Below are 18,760 nucleotides of genomic sequence, written 5' to 3'. Positions count from 1 at the left end.
CAGTCACATTCATGCCATTAACATCTCCACACAATGCTATTTGGCAACCTACTACCAAACTTTTCATGATAAAGATTTAATGTTTTCTCTTGCAGTGTACAGTACAGGTTCAGAATTTTAACAGACATTTCAGTATCTTCTTACATGTCCATGCTCCCTCCATTTTATTTTTTCTAGTATCATCCAGTACCCTTTCCATTCTCTTAGAACAGAAACATCATATTCCAGTTCTTTATTTTTTTATGCAACTGCAGTCAAATTTCTTAGACAGGAGAAATGTTCGCTATAAAATATGCAAATTCCATTAAGAAAGCTAAGAAGGGTGGACTATGTCTTCCCATTACCCAAACAGTAGAAAACACAGAATTAAATTAATATGAAATTCAAAAGACAAAGTTGGGCAAAATTAGAGTGCTGCCACATTTCACTTTAAGAGAAAACAACATTCAAAAAGAGGGGTGTGAATGGCCTCAGGAGGGTGTCGTCTGTGGGACTATGAGGAAAAAGTGAATGAAATACTTGAAAATTCTACAGAAGAAGGAGTATCAAGTTATTCCAAAGATGCTCAGTGCAAAGTCTTTTAAGCAGACTAATTTACAGTTTCAAAAATAGCTTCTTCACATGAAATCAACATTATGGATTCCACATTTTGGAATCACAATACCACATCTGCTTCTCTTACATCTCACCAGAGAAAGCATTGATCATTCAGTAAAAAGACGTGTGGGACAATATAAGACCTGGCAGTGACAGCAAAGCACCATTTTGTGTTGCTTCTATCATAACAGATAGATGACATTCAGGTTGTAAAGTTCCATTGTGATATTGAACACATGGAATATAAGCAAGCATAAAGTTTTAAAGCTTTCTTCCTCTTAAAAAAGAAAAAAAAAATAACAAAACCAAACACCAAACCAACTGGGCTTCCTCTCTCCCATCAAACTGTTTACCATGTATTGAATGAAATATCTATTCCACATATATGTACAAATATTTTACACCATCTTCTATGCCATGTAATCATCATGCATCATCTGAAGCATATTATGAATATCCCAAATGTCCTTTTAATACAGGGGGGGTACTGTATAGTTGAGGTGGGGAAAGGAGTTTGAAAACAACCTTTACCTTCTTTTTCATGCTTAAGCTTGAAGATTAGATACAACAATTAGTACTTAAAGCTCTACATATTATAGCATTAACTTAGTAATACAGTAGGAATTAAGAAAAGGTTTACAGACCATTTCATTGCAACGAAATGCTCTGTAACCTACAATAGCATGTGCTTACCAAGGACCCAATCTCAGTTGGGAGAGGAAACAAAAATCTGACTCCAGGATAAATTACTAGGTACTAGATTGTTAGTCTCTGGGGGGGTCTCATGCCTGTCTAGTATATCTGCAATGTGAAAGTGCTTCTTAATGATAAGTTCCTGTTCCTTACGTATATGAAACAGAGACAGTGCAAAACTGAGTACAGCTAATCTTTCCCACTGAGCTGTGTAAATAATTATATTGTCCTTGTGCTACCAGTGAATCTAATGGAGCAGAAAAGAGGCTGATTCTTTGCTTCTGAAATTGAGTACATCATCTGGGCAACGAAGGTTGACTCATCTACTGTTTCTGTTACCTTCTGAAATACCCAGTGGCTACTATGAAAAGGGCAAAGAATGGGTTTATGTAGGACAAAAATGAAATTACTTTCCCTGACTTACTAGACAGTCCAGACAGTGGTTCACAATATGCTATGCATCTGCCACCTCTAATTCATGCACAGAACTCAGTATATCATCTCCTTTGCTATTCCTCTGCCTTTCAGAAGTAAGAAAGTATTTGGGTAAATAATGACATAAAGATGATAAAATGCCTGTCATCCTAGTTTGGTCTGATGCTTGTCTGGCAGTAGTTCTGTATTTGTGCCAGACTATGCTGACTGAATGCTCACTGTGTCCTGTCCATGTCTCACCCCTTTCCTGTCAAAGTATATACGCATCCTTTACTGAGCTTTCACAACGGGAAGGTTCAGTGTACTTTCCTCATATATCTAATGACCCATTTCACAGTTGCCTCTTGTGAACTGGTACTTTTTCTCTGAAGCTGATCATGAATTTATATAAAATATGAACAGTTCAGATAATGACACATATTCTGGTTGCTAAGTGAACATTACAATTATCCTCATACAAAATTTTCCAGTACTATGTGCTACATTCAATAGGTTCACTGCATCTTAGAAAGTAAAAATAAATTTACCATTGTGTCTGCTGACCATGAAACAATTCAGTGCTGTTTTATTGAATTTCAGACTGTGGCAGTTAAAATGAAAGGTAAATTGATAAAAGATGGTTCATTGTTTTTCACCTTCTGCCATTTTTCCCTATCAGAATCCTGAGCATCACATCACATCACATCACTTTGTGACATCTCATTTGAAGGCCCATCCTGCGGTAATTTTATCCATACTGTACCTGGTAGCACAAACACAGGAATTTATTTCTGTATCCCCAAACAGCAATACAAAGCATTACTCTTCGGAACTGATGGGGTTAAACTTTGTTTAGAAAATTTGGCCTGGATACTGTCAGACATACATGTAGAGAAAAGGAACAGGAAGGCAAGTTGAACACAGTAACATCTGATTTATACTGATATAATGCAGAGTAAAATTTCATATGATAACTTATCATGAATCCAATTTGTAGTATGAACAACTCTGAGTAGCAAATAGCTGAAGGAAGATCCTTCAGGGACTTCAGGGACACTAGAACCTCCTGCTGTACATGGTTTTGGGGTAGTAGTGGTAAGACTGGTAAAGAAATACTGTGAAAATAACAGGTGCACAAACAGCCCAGCAACAACAGCAGACACTCTGAGAGCCTCTAGGATTATGCCTCAGTTCTCTGTCCCCATGTTTTGTAACTGGCTGTTCTGAGCTTCTCTTCTCTGTCCCTTTCTCCACAGTATATTCACTTCATTGCCACTCTACCACTTGATTCCTTTCTTCTCCTTTTACTTTGTCATTAATGCATTTGCTCCATCCCAGCAGTCACTTTGCTTGTCAGTAACACTCCTCACCCACATTACGTCTGTCACACCAGTTTGGATTGTAAACCGAGACAAAGACTGCACACTTTTGTATTTGTCCACTGCATAGTGTGGCAGTGCCTTCTCTCTGTTGGTCATTAGGCACTACCATAATCTACCTGACTAATAATAATTGTAACATACTAGGCAACTACACACAGCAGAATGTTCCCTGTGCAGATATTTTAATATAAGAACATTGACAATTAACTTTTTTGCTAGTGGTATGTAAAAACTGAGTAAGCGGTGGTAGGAGGCTGCTGAGGGGTTAATTACATGCCTTGTGGATGCTGAAAGCTCTCAAGCTCCTGGGTACTCACTGTTTAGTCTAAGCAGTATTGGCAAACATATACTATTATGGCTAAGTTCTGTCAGCATTCATTTACAAGCAAACAAAAGTAATGCAGACTGCAGATACAAATGGAGCCATGGCCCATTTCCTTTCAAATAAAAACTGGAAATTATTTCTACTGGGAATGATTTAGAAAGAGAAGTTCAGCTCATGGTGTTTTGTGTCAAATACCAGAAATATACAGATCTACTTCTACTAGGCAATTGCCTTTTTTTTCTCTTACTGTTGTTCTAGATGAACATACTCCATAAGAGAGTGGGATCCTTAAGCTCTTGCCTGAACATGTCAGTCCATTACATTTTTGTCAAAAGCTGACATACAAACACTTGTTCATTCACTGATAACATCAGCTGCTTTCAATCAGTGTACAGAAACTATCATGTTTTATACTTACAAAAAACCCCCAAGTATCAAATCCTTAACTTTATTCATAGCTCCTAAAGAGTCCTGTTCTACAGACTACTTTCAAATACTGTCAATTCTGATGTTTTTAAAGGTGTAAAGGACAGAATTAGACTTAACGCGGAAATTTCAGATTACTGATGCCATAAAATGTCTCCAGACCTTTCCAGAAGTAGGTAACTGTCCTGGTTTCAGCTGGGATAGAATTAACTGTCTTCCTAGTAGCTGGTACAGTGCTATGTTTTGAGTTCAGTATGTGAAGAATGCTGATAACACTGATGTTTTCAGTTGTTGCTCAGTAGTGTTTAGACTATAGTCAAGGATTTTTCAGCTTCTCATGCCCAGCCAGGGCACCTGACCCAAACTGGCCAACGGTGTATTCCATACCATGTGACGTCCCATCTAGTTTAGGAACTGGGAAGGGGGGGGCAGGGATTCGCCGCTCAGGGAGTGGCTGGGTGTCGGTCGGCGGGTGGTGAGCAATTGCCCTGCGCATCATTTGTACATTTCAATCCTTTTATTACTACTGCTGTCATTTTGTTAGTGTTATCATTATCATTATTAGTTTCTTCTTTTCTGTTCTATTAAACCGTTCTTATCTCAACCCAGGAGTTTTACTTCTTTTCCTGATTTTCTCCCCCATCCCACTGGGTGGGGGGGGAGTGAGTGAGCGGCTGCGTGGTGCTTAGTTGCTGGCTGGGGTTAAACCACGACAGTCCTTTTTGGCGCCCAACGTGGGGCACGAAGGGTTGAGATAACGATAAACCTGACGAGAGCTTGTTAAAACAAATTAGTTTTAAGCGTTCATTATGTTGATTTATGTATTTTTCGAGTTGTTGCTCTGGTTTTTAAGGCTCTGTTATGTATCACCTCGCTTGTTGTATGTAGTTCCTCTTCTACTGCTTATCATCCGTGGGAGGTGGATTAAGGTTTTTGCTTTGATGTATGGTATAACTCTGGTTTATGGTATGATAAAGTCATCGGCTGTGGGATTAATCCGTTATTTGTATTCAGCATTGTCACCTTTATACTGTGGGAGCCATCTGTGGGAAACTATTAATAATTATACCATTTACCTTTCCTCCATGGAAAACCAGTCTGTGGGTGGGGTACCTTTCTTCCCCTCTCCTTTCTCCTTCAGTCCAGTTACAATGGTGTTTGAGAATTTTGAAAAATTTGAATACTCCTGGAATGTTGGGAGTAGCACGGTCCTAGCCCTACTGCTAGGAATTAGCATACTTCTGAATGTGGTTCAGCTCTCGTTTAAGGTTAAACAGCTATTTAAGAAGATCACCCAGAGATGTGCCCCAAGGCTAGATAATTATGAGTGGCAGGGTGTGTGGGGGAGTATGGGCAAGTACCTAGGAAAGTGGGCACCTCCAATGTTTTGGAAATTCACCCCTGAACAAGTGCAGGATCCAGAAGAGCTAGTAAAATATTTGGAAGAGGTATGCTGTCACCCCGGCAGCTCCAGAGAGATACAAATCACTGCAACGTGCTGGGGCCTGGCCCATGCCTATCGAGCCCTGTTCAACACCACTCAGTACCCTCAAGGGGAAGAGAAAGTCTGTGGATCAAATAACAAAACGATGAGCACCGTGGCCACCCAAACCTTGGCAACAGGCGCTGCGGCCCCTCCAGCCCCGGCAAGGAGCATTGCAGGCACCCAGACCTTGGTGACAGGCACCGTGACCCCTCCAGCCCCGGCGACGAGAACTCGGGCTACCCAAACCTCGGCGACGGGCACTGTGGTCTCTCCAGCCCCAGCAACGAGTACTGCTGCTACCCAAACCTCAGCGACAGACACTGCGGTTATCCAAAACCCGGTGAGGGATACTGCAACTGAACCAGCGGACCAACCTGCACCAGCATCAATTGCCCCCGTACAGAAAAAGAAATATACAAAAAAATCAGTTCGCTTAGCGAAGGATGAAGGTGAACCAGGGTCATCACGGGAACCGGAGGAAGAGGCAGAACCAGAGGTAATAACCCGGTCCCTATCCTTGAGTGAGCTGCGGGACTTGCGAAAAGACTTTGGCCGCTGTATAGGTGAGCATATTATCACCTGGCTTCTCTGATGCTGGGACAATGGGGCTAATAGCTTGGAATTAGAAGGTAGGGAAGCCAAGCAGCTGGGATCGCTTGCCAGGGAAGGTGGCATTGACAAGGCAATTGGAAGAGGGACACAAGCCATCAGCCTCTGGAGGCGACTCCTGCCAAGTGTGAAGGAAAGGTACCCCTTTAAGGAAGACGTTATATGTCAATCAAGCAAGTGGACCACCATGGAAAAAGGTATTCAATATCTGAGGGAATTAGCTGTGCTAGAGACAATTCATCATGACCCGGACAACCCACAATTACCCAAAGATCCAGATGAAGTCCAATGCACACGACCCATGTGGCGGAAGTTTGTACGGAGCGCACCATCGTCCTATGCCAACGCATTGGCAATAATGGCCTGGAAGGATGAAGAGGCACCGACAGTGGAGGAAGTGGCTCGCCAACTCCGTCAATACGAAGAAAATCTCTCCTCCTCCCTACAAGCCTGCATTGCAGCTGTGGAGAAGCTGTCTGAGGATTTCCAGCAATTCAAAGAGGATATGTCCTACTCCACACATGTAAGGACCAATGTCTCAGCTATTAGGAGTGAGCGTTCCTCTGCCCAAGAGAGAGAATATAGAAGGTACACACCGCAAGGTGCCCTGTGGTTTTACCTATGTGATCAGGGAGAGGACATGAGGAAATGGGACAGAAAACCTACCTCGGTCCTAAATGCACGGGTACGCGAACTGCGAGGAAAAACCACCACAAAAGGGGATTCTACCAGGAAAAATGCCACTCCAGTTTCCAAACAGAGTAGAAGGGCTGATTTTATTTCCGATCCTTTTGAAGGGACTTCTGAGCCAATTTTACGAGAAGTGAATACTGAATACTCTGACCGGAATTAGAGGGGCCCTGCCTCCAGCCAGGTGGAGGAAAGGGATAACCGGGTCTATTGGACTGTGTGGATTCGATGGCCTGGCACGTCAGACCCACAGGAGTATAAGGCTCTAGTAGACACCAGCGCACAGTGCACTCTAATGCCATCAAGTTATAGAGGGACAGAATCCATTTGTATTTCTGGTGTGACAGGGGGATCCCAAGAGTTAACTGTATTGGAAGCTGAAGTAAGCCTAACTGGAAATGAATGGCAGAAACACCCCATTGTGACTGGTCCGGAGGCTCCGTGTATCCTTGGCATAGACTACCTCAGGAGGGGGTATTTTAAGGACCCGAAGGGGTATCGATGGGCTTTTGGTATAGCTGCCTTGGAGACGGAGGGCACTGAACAGCTGTCTACCCTGCCTGGTCTCTCTCAAGACCCTTCGATTGTGGGGTTGCTCAAGGTTGAAGAACAACAAGTGCCAATTGCTACCACGACGGTGCACCGGCGGCAATATCGCACCAACCGAGACTCTCTGATTCCCATCCACAAGTTGATTCGCCAACTGGAGAGCCAAGGAGTGATCAGCAAAACTCGCTCACCCTTTAATAGTCCCATATGGCCAGTGCGGAAGTCTAATGGGGAGTGGAGACTAACAGTTGACTATCGTGGCCTGAATGAAGTTACACCACCACTGAGTGCTGCCATTCCAGATATGCTAGAACTTCAATACGAACTGGAGTCAAAGGCAGCCAAGTGGTATGCCACAATTGACATTGCTAATGCGTTTTTCTCAATCCCTCTGGCGGCAGAGTGTCATCCACAATTTGCCTTTACTTGGAGGGGTGTCCAGTACACTTGGAATCGATTGCCCCAGGGGTGGAAACACAGCCCCACCATTTGCCATGGACTGATCCAGACTGCACTAGAAAAAGGTGAAGCTCCGGAACACCTGCAATACATTGATGACATCATCATATGGGGCAACACGGCAGAAGAAGTCTTTGAGAAAGGGAAGAAAATAATCCAAATCCTTCTGAATGCCGGTTTTGCCATAAAAGAAAGTAAGGTCAAGGGACCTGCACAGGAGATCCAGTTTCTGGGAATAAAATGGCAAGATGGACGTCGTCAGATCCCAATGGATGTGATTAATAAAATAGCAGCTATGTCTCCCCCGACTAATAAAAAGGACACACAGGCCTTCTTAGGTGTCGTGGGGTTTTGGAGAATGCATATTCCAAATTACAGTTTGATTGTAAGCCCTCTCTATCAAGTGACCCGGAAGAAGAATGTTTTTAAATGGGGCCCTGAGCAACAACAAGCCTTTGAACAAATTAAACGGGAGATTGTTCATGCAGTAGCCCTTGGGCCAGTCCGGACAGGACAAGATGTTAAAAACGTGCTCTATACCGCAGCTGGGGAGAATGGCCCTACCTGGAGCCTCTGGCAGAAAGCACCTGGGGAGACCCGAGGCCGACCCCTGGGGTTTTGGAGTCGAGGATATAGAGGATCCGAGGCTCGCTATACTCCAACTGAGAAAGAGATATTGGCAGCGTATGAAGGAGTTCGAGCTGCCTCAGAAGTGGTTGGTACTGAGACACAGCTCCTCTTAGCACCCCGACTGCCAGTGCTGGGCTGGATGTTCAAAGGGAGGGTCTCCTCTACACATCACGTGACTGACGCCACGTGGAGTAAGTGGATCGCATTGATCACACAACGGGCTCGCATAGGAAACCCCAGTCGCCCAGGAATTTTAGAAGTGATCACAGACTGGCCAGAAGGCAAAGATTTTGGAATGTCGCCAGAGGAGGAGGTGGCACGTGCTGAAGAAGCCCCGCTGTATAATAAACTGCCAGAAAATGAGAGGCAATATGCCCTGTTCACTGATGGGTCCTGTCACATTGTGGGAAAGCATCGAAGGTGGAAAGCTGCTGTATGGAGTCCTACACAACAAGTTGCAGAAACTGCTGAAGGAGAGGGTGAATCGAGTCAGTTTGCAGAGGTGAAAGCCATCCAGCTAGCGTTAGATATTGCTGAAAGAGAAAAGTGGCCAGTGCTCTATCTCTATACTGACTCATGGATGGTGGCAAATGCCCTGTGGGGGTGGTTACAGCAATGGAAGCAGAGCAACTGGCAGCGCAGAGGTAAACCCATTTGGGCTGCTGCACTGTGGCAAGATATTGCGTCCCGGCTAGAGAATCTGGTTGTAAAAGTACGTCATGTAGATGCTCATGTACCCAAGGGTCGGGCCACTGAAGAACATCGAAACAACGAACAGGTGAATCAGGCTGCCAAGATTGAAGTGGCTCAGGTGGACCTGGACTGGCAACATAAGGGTGAGCTATTTATGGCTCGGTGGGCCCATGATACTTCAGGCCATCAGGGAAGAGATGCAACATATAGATAGGCTCGAGACCGAGGGGTGGACCTGACCATGGACACTATCGCACAGGTTATCCATGAATGTGAAACATGTGCTGCAATTAAGCAAGCCAAGCGGTTAAAGCCCCTGTGGTATGGAGGGCGATGGCTGAAATATAAATTCGGGGAAGCCTGGCAGATTGACTATATCACACTCCCACAAACTCGCCAAGGCAAGCGCTATGTGCTTACAATGGTGGAAGCAACCACCAGATGGCTGGAAACATATTCTGTACCCCATGCCACTGCCCGGAACACTATCCTGGGCCTTGAGAAGCCGGTCTTGTGGCGACATGGCACCCCAGAAAGAATTGAGTCAGACAATGGGACTCATTTCCAAAACAACCTCATAGACACCTGGGCCAAAGAGCATGGCATTGAGTGGGTGTATCATATCCCCTGTCATGCACCAGCCTCTGGGAAAATTGAGCAATACAATGGACTGTTAAAGACTACATTGAGAGCAATGGGGGGTGGAACCTTCAAACATTGGGATACACATTTAGCAAAAGCCACCTGGTTAGTCAACACCAGAGGATCTGCCAATCGGAGTGGCCCTGCCCAGTCAGAATTTTTACATACTGTAGAAGGGGATAAAGTCCCTGTAGTGCACATGAAAAACATGTTAGGGAAAACAGTCTGGGTTACTCCTGCCTCAGGCAAAGGTAAACCCATTCGTGGGATTGCTTTTGCTCAAGGGCCTGGGTGCACTTGGTGGGTGATGCGAAAAGACGGAGAAGTCCGATGTGTGCCTCAAGGGGATTTGACTTTAGGTGAAAATAGCCAGAATTAAACTGTATGATATTAGTTGCTATATAACCCTGCTACTGTATGTTATCATTACTATAATTGTTATATGCTATATCCATAGTACTATAGTAAGAATCACTTGGATCAAGCAAGAAAGAACTGTGATAAAACTGAGCAAAGCGTCGTAGAGGTGGAACTGGAACTGACTCCAGCATGCAACAATCCAACGGTGCACACCATCCTCCTGCTGCGTCAAATGTCATCTGCTCATCACACCGCACTGAAGCCCAATTCTGCTCTACCGACTGAGAGGACTTTGCACCATCCCTTCCGCCCAGACAGACTGGTATGACAGATGGAGCCCAGAGTCGGAGACTAAATGAACTCAACAAACATTTTATGAACATAACCCATGAACTAAATATCTCTGTGTGTATATACTTTTTTATATATATATATCATTGGTCATATGTCTCAAAGAGATGGAAAGGTGGTGATGATTGATCAGAATGTAACTAAAGGTATGGAAACTGAGCATGACGTCAATGGTATAGAATAAGGGGTGGATACTGTCCTGGTTTCAGCTGGGATAGAATTAACTGTCTTCCTAGTAGCTGGTACAGTGCTATGTTTTGAGTTCAGTATGTGAAGAATGCTGATAACACTGATGTTTTCAGTTGTTGCTCAGTAGTGTTTAGACTATAGTCAAGGATTTTTCAGCTTCTCATGCCCAGCCAGGGCACCTGACCCAAACTGGCCAACGGTGTATTCCATACCATGTGACGTCCCATCTAGTTCAGGAACTGGGAAGGGGGGGGGCAGGGATTCGCCGCTCGGGGAGTGGCTGGGTGTCGGTCGGCGGGTGGTGAGCAATTGCCCTGCGCATCATTTGTACATTTCAATGCTTTTATTACTACTGCTGTCATTTTGTTAATGTTATCATTATCATTATTAGTTTCTTCTTTTCTGTTCTATTAAACCGTTCTTATCTCAACCCAGGAGTTTTACTTCTTTTCCTGATTTTCTCCCCCATCCCACTGGGTGGGGGGGGAGCGAGTGAGCGGCTGCGTGGTGCTTAGTTGCTGGCTGGGGTTAAACCACGACAGTAACAAGGACATCTTTAATGAAGACACTGGGCCATATTCTCAAGTAATTTCAAGTGAAATTCAAGTCGCAGATTTGCAAAGCACAAAATACAAAAAAACCCCAAACATTAAATTGAACAATTCACTGTTTTGATTTGAACAGAGTGCTGATTAATTCTAAATAAGAAGCACTCTGAAAACCATGAAAAGAATGAACTTACATTCATTTTTATATTATTTATCAGTTTGACTCTTCCGGACAATTTTTAAAGCTAGTATCCACAGAGATTAGAAAATATTTTCCATGGACTCTTATTAAATTCAATTATTTACTTTTATATGCATCTAATAAAGGTTAAGCATTCTGTTAAAATTACTTCTCAGAATAAGACTTTCTTTTCCTCTGTGCAACATGTGACCCAGTAAGATTTATGGTACATTTGTAAAGATGCTGTCTTCACATTGCCTCTCTCATAGTTCAGGTAGTCAGAAGTGTCTTCAGACTTCATCTTATACTAATTAATCTTATGAAGATCCCAGGGAACAACTCAGGGGCATTTTACATACATGGGACTAGGCTTAGAGTAAAAAAGTTTTTTCTTTTAGGGTGATGATACATGGAAAGTACCCACCAAGCTTCAAGTATTTTTCCAACTGGGATCTATGTTTTGTGCTGGTGTTGATGCTTCTCAACTGTTCTGTATATTACAATATCATTTTATTTTTTCAGTTACTACACTCAACTTCTATTCTAACTTTCAAGCATTACTCAGACTAAGTCAGAGTAAAAATCTCTCATGTGAGGATTACCAGTAAGGTAATAAATAGCCAATACAGCCCAAAAGGCCAAAATAATCAATGCCCTAAAGTTACATTTAGCTTTCTCACAGGTATTGTAATCCAAGGGTTATAATACATACACCCACTCACGGCCTATACTCCCCCCCCGCCCCTTTTACATAAGTAAGTTTTTGTTTTATAGTCTCCTTTTCTTCAATTGCTCCATAACTTATAGAAGTATGTAGTTTAGGTGGCTTATTAAAGTACCAAGTTTAAGTTCCAAAAATATTCCCATGTACACTAGAAACACATCCAAGGGTCCTGAGGTCTTTACCCTGTTCTTTATGCTGTTAGGTCTCAATACTTTTTTAAAATACACTCTCTGATCCTCTAACACTTGCTCTGTCATCGAAGTACAGCACATACTCATCTGAACTTATTGTCTTTTTTTCTACAACGGTTTTCTGTCTGCTTTTTTCCTCTCAGTCTTGCTTTTGTCTGCTACCTAACTAGTATCATTTTCTACTGCACTATCCTTCAATGAAGCAGACAGAACGAAATAACTGATTGCTAGGTATGGAATCTATGGGTACATCTCTACCATCTCATTAGCTCACACATAAAACCAAATTCCACAGTTGCCCATACTGCCTAGTGGTTTACTCACCCTCACTAGGGCCTGGCAATGAAACTCAGACATATATAGGGACCATCCTGAACTCCAGTTCTGTCTCTACAGAATATGGATGGCATAAATTTGAGCATCACAGCATGGCAAATTTGAGTCCATATGAGCTAAGCTAAGAAAGATCCTACAGACAGCATCTGAACTTTGTATTGCATTATATGCTTTGGGAATAGCCCACACCAAACTGTGAAACTTCAGCTAAACAACTTGAGATTGCTGGATCTACTCAATTCTTCCTTAATTTAAAAGGGAAAGGGAGTTTCTCCCCTTACTGGATGCCAGTTGTGAGAGTGCTGCATACATGCTAAAGCTTTCAGTTTATATTGGAGACTGTGGTGTGCATTTATCTACTCCTAACAAAATGCACCATTTAACATGTATACTAGGTTGCTGGAGAAGGAATAAATAAATGAGAATCCAAAATAATGTCAACAGCCAGAGGAGAGTAAATAATAATAATTAAAGAAAAAAAAAAATCAGACAGGCAAGTTGCAAACAGCCATGGTAGTATACAAGTTATTGTGTGCATAATGCATAGGAAGTGCATCAAAAGAATCAAAATCCTTTGTATTCCTGACTAAAGCTAATCACTTTAAAAGGTGTTATGGTATTGAACGAATGGTCGGATAATATCACTTTTTCCAGCAATGAAATAAAATAACTGGAGATGTAATGACTCTCAGAAAACACAATTTTCTATAATTGTCCAGTGTATTAGAGCAGGAAAGTTTGAATTTTAAGAATTTTCCAAGTGATTTATGAATCCAAGTTACTTCTTTCAAAGTGACTTTGACATGGACAAGCCAGTCTTTAACTGAAAGTCAGGGCGAGTTAAGCTCTTAAGTGATTTTTTAATATTTTAGCCACAGTGATTTATGGCTAGATCTTCAAATGGCATAAAGAAGCATAGCTCTGTAGACTTCATAAAGTTATGTGGTTTTACAGTGGCTGAGAAGCCAACCCCATAACACCAAAAGTAAAGTTCCTGATGTACAACCAAAATGCAAAAGATTTTGGATCAGTAGCCAAGTATGTTTATAACTAAAGGTTTGATAAACATTGATAACTAATCTGAAAATTTACTATATATAAACTCAGAGAATTTTCACTTTAAAATACTGCAAAACGTTTAAAGACCAGCAGGCCACTCCTGAGTGATCCATGGACTATTTCCAAAGAAACCAGAATACTTTATAGTTTCAGCTGTAAACCAGAAGAAATAACTATTTTCACATTGTTTTGCCATGGCACAAGATGAGATTATAACGATGCACCTGGCTATTTTTCCTAAAGTCTGCAAGGTATACTAATAAAAAAATCAGAAGTACGCTATGTGAGATACGTCTGTCTGTAGGAAGCAGTATGACTATGAATTCTAGCAGAGTGAAACAATATGTTGTAAACAGCACTTTTTTCTTTTTCTTTTTTCTTTTTTTTTTTTTTTCCAGGAAGATTTTACACTGCAGTCCCGAAAAAATACATGTATGAATGCATTCTTGTCACTACAGCCTTCCAGTCTACAATCAATTGCAACCCACTCTTTCATGCAGTTATAGTGGGGTCTAACAAACCTCAAGTATAATTGATCAGTTTCCTTATGACCATGACACAGCTGGACCTAATAAATTATTTAGGATCAGGCATTTATTGAATTTTGAGTATGTGTAGTCAAATCCTGAAAGAGTTTGAGTACCTGCAAGCACTAATTCAACTTAATCAGTCCTGTTAGCCTCATAATTGCTTCTTACTGTGGGGCTTTTTTTGCATTACTGGATACACCTCACAGCAGGTGCTTCCCAGCAAAAATAAGTATTCATCATTTTATATTTGCTATAAAACAATTTTTTGACTAGGATGAATTTCTGCTCTTAAAAGGTAGTTTTAAGGAACAGAACATTTTTCAGACTTTTAATTGAATAATACAGTGTCTCTTTTTCCACTTTGATAATACTTCTGAGAAACCCTGAAGTGAGAATTTTTCATACCAGAGTTGTTGAAGCAAGTGTGAGAAAGTGCTAGAACTTTCATTAAGTTATAACACTGACATCTCACAGGAGCTGAGAAGTGGGACACACACACACACCACAACACTAGTTCTACAAAACAAAGAAAGTCTGAAAGCAGAGAAACAATAACTTCTTAAAATCAGAATGACTCATATCTCATCATCAAAACTACACTTGATATACTTTATTAACTGAATAAGGGAACTCTGGAAATCATTAACAATACAATATCACTACCACAAATTACTTCCATGTATCTTGCAGGATCAAGATCACAATTGTTAGGTGTATCCTTTAATTCCCATAGTAGAATGTCATCATTTAAACACTGAAATTCAGTATTGTTCGAATTCTAAATGTCCCTTATTTAATATAAGCATGGAAAATAGTGAGTACCTAGTAGATACAAATTAGCATAATATGAATTGATATTAATAAACTGTGTCTATGATTTTATTCAAAAGCACATTTAAATTAATTAAATGTATACCATTTGTTTTAAAGTTTATATTTACATAGAAAAATATCAGATAGTAATAGCTCTTTCATTTATTTAAAAAGCAAACAAACTATATGCCATGCTTTTCTTCTGGGAATTCTAACTTACACTAACAAAGGAAAAGGAGTTGCTGACTCTGTTCACTGGAATTATTTTACAGGCAGTTATCTTCTGAGATTAGGAATACTGAGAAATAATTTGTTCAAATTGGTTTTTCTGGTGAAAATCCCATCTACTTCTTTGCTCATTTCAGGAATGGGTGAAAGTTTTTCAACAGCAACCTTACAGTCAAAGGGATGTTCACCTGAAACAATGGTTGGAATTAATCTTCTATAACTTTAGCATGCAAAAGTCAAGCATTCAATTTAAGCTACCTTTTTCTAGGATGCTTCTATAATAAGCAGGCAGACTGCCGGTCACCTTCGTGCTGCAACTAAGCTTATTCTGTGACTGGAAAACCCAAGACTTCTCCACCAACTGCAGAGGAAGGCTAAGTGAGGAGCTCAGGTCTAACACCTAACCTTTAGATAACTAAAGATTGAGACAAAACTCAACCAAAGAGACGAGGAATTGATCGTCTCCTGCTGGCCACAGGCACAACTTTTGCCAGCCACTGGTGGGCGATGCCTGGGAACCTAACACATACATAAATTGTTTATGGTTTTATGCAGTTGTTTGGCATACGGTTAGGACCGGTTAAACTTTGTTTACCTTCAAATAACACCCCTATAACTAACCTGTTAATTGCTGCGTCATTGCCAAGGTGTGGAGAACCTTCCAGAAGGACAGCTGGAGAGAGGCAACAGGAGGCAACAAGCAATCATTAGGCACCACAGGAATGCCAGCCAATCAGAATCAAGTATTCCCTGGCCACTCCTAGCCCTGGGGCCACCGGGGGTGCCTGAGGGCTAAAAGCAATGAGGGGAGGGCTGGGCCTTGGCCCATGGGCCTGCACCCTGAGCGTGCACTGCCCAGCCAGCACCGTCTGATTACCTAGCTGGCTTTCCTTCTGGAACCTGCCACCTCCTCTGTTGCAGGACAGAGAGGACATGTTAAAAACTGTTATGCTGACGTGCCTGGCTTCTCTCCTGCACTGCGCTGTCTCTCCAGCAGGGCAGATATGTTACTGTTCAGTGAGTATGTGTGTAACTAGAAGTGTTTTGGTATCCACGCTCATTTAGTCTCCACCCTGTCTGTTTGGTCCCAAACCAAACCACAATGTATGTTTTCCCTTTAGTGTTCTTACAATAAAATAAGTAATACCTGATATGTGAAAAATAGCTGGCCATTGGTTAACTTTCTTAACAAAAATTAGGTAATCGTTGCTGTTTGAAGAGTTTTGAACTAACATCAGGATGTACTAAGGCGATCCTAGTTAACAGGTAGATCTCTATTTAGTGCCAAACTCAGGCCTTCTCACAGCCTACTCATTCCCCCCCTTGCAGATGACCATCCATTTCAAAACTTGAAGACAGTTGGGATGACACTGACTGCCATTGTCCATACCTGTGGCCCAAAAGAAAGGGAGATGTGCTTCAGAAGACAGGCTAAAGACCAACAGATACATGTCCTGCCAAAGAAGTGATCTTCACTCACAAACCATACTCTACTACTACGAACCCAAATTTCTAGACATGAACGGCTAACACAGTAATATTCTGGACAGTCTTCACAGGTATTTTGAGCCATTTGTCTGATTAGGTCTCTGTGGTACTAATAACTCTTTAGAATTATGCATATGAGGCACACATGATAGGAACAAGTACTAGGTAATACTTAGGATGCAAAACATCACTCCAAATAAAGACGACCCCAGGACTACTGATAATTCGTTTGAGTATTTGTCAATGGGATAGATACCATATAATAGAAAGGAAGGAAGTTTCATATTCTGTAGGCAATAGATCCCCATGTAAATGAAAATAAAGTTCCTTTACCTGAAAATGCTCTTTGCATTAATTTGGCTGTCCTCCAGCACCACCTTGGATCACATATATCAATTTAAGCTCATAATTAGTCCTACTAAAATCAATCCTTTTGCAAGAACTTGGCATTACAGCAGAAAATTAAAAGTGCCACATACCAAACATTTTAAAACAATCCTTTGGAACAGAAGTTTTCCTAAAAATCTAGTGATTATCTAGAAAGATTTGGGTAAAAAATATAGCAGCTGTCTAGCCAAAGTCTAGGTACCACTGGAGTGAAAAATCCCAAGACAGATTGGCTGCTATTATTTACTGCTGAATCCTAAAGCCCCATGATATACCCAATAAGAGCTAGGTTACTTTGACTGTGTGCTACCATGTCCACAGTTAGGTAGAAATATGGTACTCTGCAGTTCTGAGTACATTCTGCTCTCTCTGCTGGATGTCTGAATCAGCCTGCACAACCAGAAGTTTACCTGAAAAATCTTTTCATAACATTTCTCACCTACACTTTTCAACTTCTTCCTCATTTTTCCCTTTCCCTCTCTTAGTAGTCCAAATTTGGCCACTTTTTCTAGATCAAGGGTTCTGCTTCCCCTTCCCAGCCACGTGTGTTTGCATTTGCTATATCAAATGCTTTGCTTGAATTTAGCATTCTAAATATTTGATCTACATCTGACTTTTTCCATGACTATGAAAAACAAACACTGTGAAAATTAACACATATATGGGGTACTTATAATCTCCCCTAAACAAAGTTTACAAAGGTAGTATAAAAAATAAAATTACATTAGCAAAATACTACTTTGTATCTCTGAATAAAAGCCATCAATATTTATCCCTGACTTTATTTCTTTATGAATCAATAACTGCTTGTCTATAGATAATAACATTTGCACTGGTCCTTGTGTCGGCTTTCATCAGCACATTTTCTAATTAATCAGTATACCAGTTAACCTTCTCAAAGCACCCTGGGTATATAAACAGTGCCCAACTCTCCAGTCAGAGGAAAGCTTCTGGTAGCATAATCTGACATCACCATAGCTGGTATGTCCACCAACCTGGAAGCAAGGACAATATCCACTTCAGCTCTGCTGGTAGAAAAGCAAGAAAAGCTATTAGCTGGCACAAGATTAAAACAGTATTTTAAAAAGTGGGGAGATTAACGCATAATGTCTCACACACACAAAACCACAATTTACTGTTTCTGCAATCGTTCTGTTCTGTTAATAATGTTCTGTATTCTGCACAGTATTTTCAGTTGTACTGGTAGTGTTCTGAAACTGGTATTTTTCATCCAGCTTGCTTTCTAAATATTGCAGCATGAATCTGTTTGTCCCAGATGGATTTACTAAAATAAATAAGAATGTAAATTATTTATAGATCTACTATTTTTCTACTAACTTGCTCCATTTATCCTTTATACAACTTTAATACTGGAATACAAAATCTTAACAAGTGCCTCTGCAAGCAATTAACCTGAGTTGATACCGTTCTATGTATTTTGTGCTAAATTCATAGCATGTTACATATAAAGGAAATATGGTAAGAGACTGTGCAAGCAAATCATCCTATGCCAGAACTTTGTCTGTATGTGCTTGCTAAAATGTTTGCTACTTCCAGTATCACTATTTCAGTCTCTGTGGGGAGGGAGATGCTGACCTAAATGGAATTTGTGCCACTTAATTCCAAATTTGTCAAAATGTTAAACAGATAAATCTTCAACAAAAGGAAAACTGAAAAGGATTTCTGCTTAATCCATGAAAGCTAACAGAGCACTTACGAATTACATACTATTGCATGTCAATGATAACTCCTATACTGACTCAGAGAGCCATAACTAAAA

The 18,760-nt window shown here is 41.2% G+C and overlaps 1 long non-coding RNA gene across 6 annotated transcripts in view; it reads right to left on the bottom strand.

The window, feature by feature from the left end:
- LOC142035459 (uncharacterized) overlaps positions 1-18,760 on the bottom strand; it is an 86,388-nt gene that overhangs the window by 12,172 nt on the left and 55,456 nt on the right. For 4 of the 6 annotated variants that reach the window (XR_012651887.1, XR_012651889.1, XR_012651884.1 and 1 more), the window contains 2 exons: positions 17,976-18,005; positions 16,145-16,495 (listed from right to left, as the gene is read on the bottom strand). The exons of the other annotated variants lie outside the window; for them this stretch is intronic. This is a non-coding gene — a long non-coding RNA (uncharacterized LOC142035459). Of the gene's footprint in view, positions 1-16,144; positions 16,496-17,975; positions 18,006-18,760 lie in introns of those variants that run through there. 6 annotated transcript variants of the gene reach the window in all.

This window comes from Buteo buteo, chromosome 10, assembly GCF_964188355.1.
Source record: "Buteo buteo chromosome 10, bButBut1.hap1.1, whole genome shotgun sequence".
Classification (NCBI taxonomy): domain Eukaryota; kingdom Metazoa; phylum Chordata; class Aves; order Accipitriformes; family Accipitridae; genus Buteo; species Buteo buteo.
Note: the sequence above shows the minus strand (reverse complement) of the source record. Positions and strands in the feature narration are given on the sequence as shown.